Below are 8,241 nucleotides of genomic sequence, written 5' to 3' on the forward strand. Positions count from 1 at the left end.
CCAATATTCTCTCCATCACAAACACTGCCTACTCTGTAACATCATCTGCCTCTACCCATCTACTGCTGAAATCCTGATCCATGTCTTTGTCATCGTCAGAATCAACTATTCATGTGCTCTCCTGGCTGGCTTCCCTCATCCAGCCTCTGTAAATCAGCTCATTCAAATCTCTACTGCTTGTATCCTATCCATCAACAAGTTCTGCTCACCCATCACTTCTGTCTTCATTGACAGACCTTGACTCGAAGTCTCAAATTTGAAATGTTCATTTGTGTGTTTAAATCACTCTGTGTCCTCACCCTTCCTTATCTCTGTAATCTCCTGCAGATCCACAACTCCCCACAGCTCACTTACCATTCCTCTAACGCTAGGCATCTTCCTCCCTTTGATTCACCATTAGCAGCCATGCCTTTAGCAGCCTATGCCCGATGCCCTAGAATCCCCCCAAGTCTTTCCAACTCCCTCCTCCTTTGTGATGCCTTACAGACCACCTGTTTGACCAAACCTTGTTCCCCCTCCCTTCTAAAATCATCATCTTTGGCTCAGTTTACATTTTTTTTCTATACGTCTCTCAAGTATTTGGGATGTTTATCTGCATCAAATACACTATATAAATGCAAGTTGTTTTGCAAAACATTTTCTTTGGCAAGAAATAAGATGTGAGATAATACCTTTAGGAGAAGAGAGGAACTCACTTGCCTAGATTTTCTAATTAGTGTTTTAATGTAAATTTCAGCTCATTTATTTTAACTGGGTTACTACTGGTGTTAAAATGCGTATGAAAGTGTAGGTATCACCTGCCCTACTCACTAACATAAAGTGTTTGCTCACCAGTAAGTATAAGGCGCAAGTACCAATGCTGCGCACTCTCCACTAAAGGCACTGACTTCCTTATGCTCACCTAAGGGATTGTACTTCAGACGTAAATCTAGACACCAATGCCTTGATTTTCTGATCACAGGAAAAGTGGGGTTAAGTGGGCTCATTGCGCTGGCTCATCTACATCTGCATTGTAGAGGCCTAGCCTGGCCAAATTTTTCAATGAGAGTTCCTTCCCTCTGGTTGAATAAGCTGCAGGCACAAGAGAAATGTGCCCAGAAAACTTGGCTTGGCTGAGGATCTGAAAATCTTTAATGAGCTTTAGTTACCCATCAAAGAGAAAATGGTGGTTTGGGCAAAAATGCAAAGAAGCTACTCACTGTCGCACACTGCAGAAACATGGGCAGCATTGTTCCCTTTAACGATGAAGAGTTGATGATTCTGTTGCAAAAGGTGCCTCAACGGATGCTGATCCTATATGAAGTTGAGAACATTCTTGAACAGATACCAGCAGCAAGGCGGGAGGTTGCTGACCGAGTTGATGCAGTCACCCAGGTCCTGTGAGTCCAGCTATGAATAATGAAGAACTTTTACAATATTAGGAGAAAGATGATAATTTGTATCACTTTTGTATACCTTTCTTGTAGGGCACAAAGATAAGTTGAAAGCTCCCAAACCCTCTGAGAGATACCATTTCAACCATTACCCTTTTGCACACATTATTTCATTATGCTAAAGCTGGACACCCCATATTTCCTGCAGGTGGAGGGTGCAGACATTGAATGCCAAACTGATGCTCGTGTCTCAAGACCAGAGACCACCTCTTGGGGTATTTTTCAGGCATGTCAGTAACCAAGGATGCAGAGGTTAGTTCTGGTTTATTAAGAACCATTTGTTCCCCTGCCTGATCTTCAGTCTTTATTTTCCTTCTGAAAGTGCAGCCACCTTGGATTGCTGCTCACTGGTGCCATTCTAGCTGCTTCACAAGACATGCCAGTGCTGTTACACCATCTGCTGCAGGATGACCTGCAGGCAACATCTGGAACAAGAATGACTCTTGTTGAAGTAAAGGGCACCACAGTATGAAGCTTTCCTGCTATTTAATACTTTCAAGCACATGTACATCAGACAATTTCTTTCATTCATTTGGGAAATGTGGGCAGTGCTGGCTAGGCCAGCATTTATTGCCTATCCCTAATTGCCCTTGAGAAGTTGATGGTGAGCCGCCTTCTTGAATAACTGTAGTTCTTAGGCTGTAGGTACACCAGCATGCTGTTAGGGAGTCCAGGATCATGACCCAGGGACAGTGAAGGGACGGTGATAAAGTTCCAAGTTAGGATGGTGTGTGGCTTGGAGGGGAACTTGCAGTTGGTGGTGTTCCCATTGCATCCGCTGCCCTTGTCCTAGGTGGTAGAGATCACGGGTTTTAAGGTGCTGTCGAAGGAGCCTTGGTGAGTTGCTGAAGTGCATCTTGTAGGTGGTACACACTGCTGCCACTGTGCGTCAGTGGTGGAGGGATTGAATATTTGTGAATGGAATGCCAATCAAGTGGGTTACTTTGTCCTGGATGGTGTCGAGCTTCTTGAATGTTGTTGCAGCTGCACTCATCCAGGCAAGTGGAGAGTATTACATCACACTCCTGACTTGTGCTTTGTAGATGGTGGACAGGTATTGGGGAGACAGGAGGTGAGTTACTCGCAGCAGAGTTCCCAGCCTCTGACTTGCTGTTGAAGCCAGAGTATTTATGTGGCTGCTCCAGTTCAGTTTCTGGTAAATGGTGACCCCCAGGATGTTGATAGTGGTGGATTCAGCAATGATAATGCCATTGAATGTCAAGGGGAGATGGTTATATTCTCTCTTGTTTGAGATGATCATTGTCTGGCACTTGTGTGGCACGAATGTTACTTGCCACTTACTAGCCCAAGCCTGGGTGTTGTTAGGTATTGCTGCATATGGACATGGGCTGCTTCAGTATCTGAGGAGTCGCGAATGGTGCTGAACATTGTGCAATCATCAGAGAATATCCCCACTGCTGACCTTAAGATGGAGGGAAAGTCATTGATGAAGCAGCTGAAGATGGTTGGCCTTCGGACACTACCCTGAGGAACTCCTGCAATGAAGTCCTGGTACTGTGATGATTGACCTCCAAGAACCACAACCATCTTCCTTTGTGCTAGGTATGACTCCAACCAGTGGAGAGTTTTCCCCTCGATTCCCATTGACTCCAGTTTTGCTAGGCCTCCTTGATGCCATACTCGGCCAAATGCTGCCTTGATGTCAAGGGAGTCACTCTCACCTTACCTGTGGAGTTTGGCTCTTTTGTCTATATTTGGACCAAGGATGTAATGAGATAAGAGCTGAAGAACACTCGTGAGGTGTAAGTGTGAGTAAATGTGATGGAATATATGAATAATAGGCTTAATTAGGTAGAATTTAGAAATAATTCAAATATTATACCTTTTAGAATTAAAGATTGAATAAATGGTCACGTTTTCAAGACTCACTGACATTCCCCTTTAAGAAGTTAGAGTTAAAAAATTTCAAGGTCCCTGTTATGAACCAGAAACAAGTTGGGAAATCCATTTGTGTCTCTGCTGTCAGGGGCTTGGAAGATAAACACACACATTGAAATATCCTGTGTGACATCAATAAGAAGTAGCAATGAACTTAATTGGTTTGTGGGGTTGTGCAGACAGGTCGGCTCCGGAGATTGCTTTGGGGTGCCATGGAAAAGGCAATTATAGATAATAAAACAATAAATGGAATGGACTTGCAGGAACAAGAGGTCAAGTAAACACAATTATAAACATTTTGACCAGATAAATGCTCACAACTTCAAAAACAAGAGAATTCCATTGAAACATTAAGTGGAGATGGTAGTTAAAGGTATGGATTTTAAAAGCAGGATAAACACACACAGGAAGGTAACATCTATATGTTAAAAGTCAGATAACACTTTAGAAACAGTATAAAAAGAGACGTTTTGAAGCAACGATTAGAAATGTTGAATTCTCAACGATGGGGAATTTAAGGTAAAAAGTTTACTTTAAATTTTGATGGATAGTCGGGATATTCTAAGATATTTTTGCTGTGACATTAGCAAGGTTAAATTTTTGGATTCTTTGTTGGAAATAAGATTATGTGTTACATCCTTTAGTAATATTTGATATTGTGATATACTCTACCACTTAGTGTATTGCATGTTAAATTCTTTAATAAATCTATAAAACTTAATAAAATCGTCTCATGTAGCATTCTGTATACAACTACAAAGAACCCCGCTCTCTGTGACTCTTTACGTGGAGAGATACGTATTGAAGAGAGTTCCCAGACCCTTATGATATCTGGGATATTTATGACTTAGCCATAATTATTAAAAATAGGCTTTACGAAAGATGGTAATATTCACTGTTGGTTTTCTTTCTTGAGGGAAAGCTAGTACAATTCTTTGGACCCAAATAAGTGTCTATGAGAATTTGTCTGCTTTGAACTTGATTAAAGGAGATTCATAGGAACCTGATTTGGTTTAGTCCCTATAAGGGGTTAAAGTCATAAATCACTTCATAATAACATAAAGCTGCCATTAACCCTCCAAAATTAAGGAAATACGAAGACAGCTACTTGAATTTCAGTTTTATTTGTACTCGAAGTAGAGATACACTTCCAACTGCGGTGTGTAATTTATGCACAATTACTGTCCAATGAATCTTTGGAACCCTCCAAATTACAGGGGCATGTAATTACCAAGCATGAAATATCTAAGGACAAGCAACATTCATTTTTTTTGAGTGCAAGGCAAAGGAACACATCGGTACTAAAGCAGTAATGAAATCTAGAGCTATGGCTGATAAAAAATTTTAGGCTCAACTCAGATTGCCGCCCAGAAACCAACGAAAATTTCTATTGCTGAGGAGTTGAAAATGCCGTGTGTTATTGAAATCATAAGGGAAATGTTTGGAGTACAGAAGGACAAGGAACTGGAAAAAATACAGATGACAAATGACACTCAAACAGTGGATCATTTAATGTCAGAAGATATGTTTGCAATGCATTGATCAGTTGCATGACAATGACTTTGATAAGCAACTTGATGAATCGAGAGACATTTTTAAAATGTTCCATTTACTTGCCTATGTTTGATATTTGTAAAATAAGGAAATAAAAGAAGGCTTTTTGTTTTGTAAAGAGCTCAAGACAACAGCAAAGTCAGGTGTTATTTTTGAATTATTGGACTTCAAAAATAAGCTGGACAAAATACTGGTGTCTGCACTGAAGAGGCTGCAGCTATGACTGGAAGCATTCTGGTGTTGTGTAAAAAATAAAAGCTGTTGCACCTCGCACTATTTGGAAACATTGCTTTTTACACTGAGAGGCGCTTGCTGTGCTACTTCTGTTAAATCCAGAGCAACAAAATGCACTTTGAGGAAATGGGTGCAGATCACAAATAGCCTGATAGAATGAATCATAGAATGGTTACAGCAGAGAAGGTGGCCATTCAGACTGTTGAGCCTTGCTGGCTCCCTAGAAGAGCAATTTAGCTAGTCCCACTTCCCTGCTCTTTCCCCGTAGCCCTGCATATTTTTTCTCCTCAGCTGCTTATCCAATTCCCTTTTGAAAGCTAAGATTGAATCTGTCTGCACCACCCTTTCAGGCAGTGCATTCCCACATTCTGACATAGTGAGATGCCAGCCACAACTGTACAGGAGCCAGAGTGGGGGAAAGGATAGTACAGCTGCCAACTTGATGCAGGGCAAGGTTGCACACTAGTTCTGCAGAGGACTCAGATGAGGAAAGAAGAAGGCTGATGGGTATACACACCCAAACTCTTGTGGCATCAGAACCCTGTTGGAAAGCCAGCACTCAATGTCAAGAAGCACAGAGGAGTCCAGTCCCAATTTGGCACAGGAATTTGCACAGAGCTTGAAACCCATCCTTTCCAACCTGGACCAGATCATCAACTCCATCACTGAACCTTTGGAACCAACCACAGTGCAGCTTCTGATGTCCCAGTTTTTATTATCGCACAAGCATGAAGCCTCCCAATCTCTGAGTGCTGCAGTGGAAGCTCAGATTGCTGCCATCATGGCTCTGGATGCCAGTGTTCAAAGGGGCTTCCAGAGTGTTATAGATTACTAACAGATTACTAGGATTGCTGAGGCACTGCTCCAGGGGAGTGGCAGTGTCTCCATGGTATATGAACCTGCTCAACCTCAGGATGACTGCACCCATGCCCCCATCCCTGCCATTTCACCAATGCTTTTGCTGTTGCTGTCAGCCAGCCAGTGCAGACTGCTGCCGCCCAGGTAGAAATGGTGCAGTATGAAGACAGTCCTTCTAGGCCCAGAGATGCTCAAGGTCGCCCTTCACTGAAAGTCTGCAGCATTCCATCAGCCATGCTGTAGCTGCTGGGAAGCAACTTGTGGAAGCACAAGGAGAGGCAAAGAGAAACAGAAGACAGCCACTAAGGGAATGCACAAGGATGAATAGTTTATATTAGTATGCATTATGCCATGATTTAATTTATAAGTTTAGATTGGAAATGTGTATTTATGTTGGCTTTTATTTTTGCACTTCAGTGCTCATGCATACAGAGCTGAAATGGCTATCTTGAAGAAGAATGCTTGCCTGTATATTTCATCTTAGGGAAGAGGTACTTACTGAACATACTTTCTTAGCTAATAAGAAACCTGAACTTGGCTACGTGCTGGTAGAGCATCTTTGTTGTCTATGCAACAAATTTAATTCTTGTTTTCTAGAACTCACGACAGAACAGTCTACTACACGCCTGCGGACACCAAACTCCTATAGTGAGAATACTGAAGCTAAACTGGCGTCCTCTGTCCCATCAAAGCTATTAGAAAAGCTCACTGACATTTCATCAGACTGCTCCCTCAGAACCAAGTTCAATGAAGTGCTGCTGGAGACATCTTGGTGTGAATGTGTTGAGGAATTCAGCACTGTTTCTTCAGCAGCACTGAAAGTGTTGGTCTCATTTAGCAGAACCTATTATGCAAAGATTGATTTTCAGCAATGACATACATGAAGCCAAAGTACGGAGCCAGACTGAACATTGAGGTTGAGCACATGTACATGTCGAAGAGACCTTCACATCCTGACAGAATTGTTGCTTAGCACTAGCAACAAGTTTCACATTAAGTAAAACAAAAATAATATTAGGTATGTTTAATTGTATTACTTAATTTTATGCTGAAAAAATACTGCATTACGGAGGTCCATGGAATTTTTATTAACATGATGGGGTGGGGGTGTCTTTGGAAACAAAAAAGGTTGAGAACTCCTGCACTAAGCCATTGGGCAAGTTCTTGGATGTTTTTCTTTGTCTTCTGTAAACCTTAAGACTGGCCTAACTACTGATGTGCGTAATCTTTTACCAATTAGCATGAAAGTCAAAGCTAGAATTTTTACACCTGCACACTGGTTTCCATGGTACATTAAGACAGATTTACTTCAATGCAATGTTTCTAATTAATAATGATGGCCCTCAGGGCTGATTTGAGGTGGGCTTTACAGCCTGCTGGCCTTTACTTACTGCTAATCTAAGTCATTAGCTTCGTACACTGACGCTGTCTTACCATTACACAAAAAGGAGGCACATTCACCTTGGGTAATAAAACCAACAAACTGTTCCAGGAACTGGAAAGATAAATAATTCATTTACCATTTCTGTCTATGAAACAAAAACAAGATCACAGTTATCTGAAGCATGTGGCTACTGTGTCTGGATTAAAAGTATTTCGAGGTCCGGTAGAATGGCAGCATTGTTAATTGCGACATATTTCTTGAGCAGATTGTTGTAATTTGATCTGAACCATACTTTTGTCATGCTTCCAGTTTCAATCAGAGCTGCTGGTACTGAGTAAATCTAACTAATGATGCCTATTTAGAGATTTAGCATAATTGTGTTGTAAAACAAAACTATTTGATTTGACCTTTGTTCAGTCTAGAACCCATCCTTCCCTCACCCACACGTCATAAGCTGATCCAACACATGTGGTGTTTTGCAATTGCTCACAGGAAAACTTGTGATTGTAACTCTTTGAATGCTTAATCACCTTTCGTTACTTCTCCAAAGTTTGGAAGGGATGTCATGTGAGAATGAATTGTCTGCTTCTGTCTATGCAGACACCATTAGGAAGCCATCTTATGGGTAACTTTAACTTGGCAATGTGTTGCAGGGCACTGCAGCAGCCAGTACAATCCTTGTCACTCTCAACTCACTGTAGTATAGTGCAAAGTGCAATCCACTTCTTTCTCAGCAACTCCTAGCACTCGGGTCCAAAGTAGAATTGATGCTATTTTTGAAACAGGCCTTGAGGTTCATCCTGAGCAGCTCCACAACACAGGATTCAGTACTCTACAGACTGTTCCCTGGCGCACACCGAAATAAATGTCAACTGCTGC

The sequence above is a fragment of the Heterodontus francisci genome, chromosome 14, assembly GCF_036365525.1.
Source record: "Heterodontus francisci isolate sHetFra1 chromosome 14, sHetFra1.hap1, whole genome shotgun sequence".
Lineage (NCBI taxonomy): Eukaryota > Metazoa > Chordata > Chondrichthyes > Heterodontiformes > Heterodontidae > Heterodontus > Heterodontus francisci.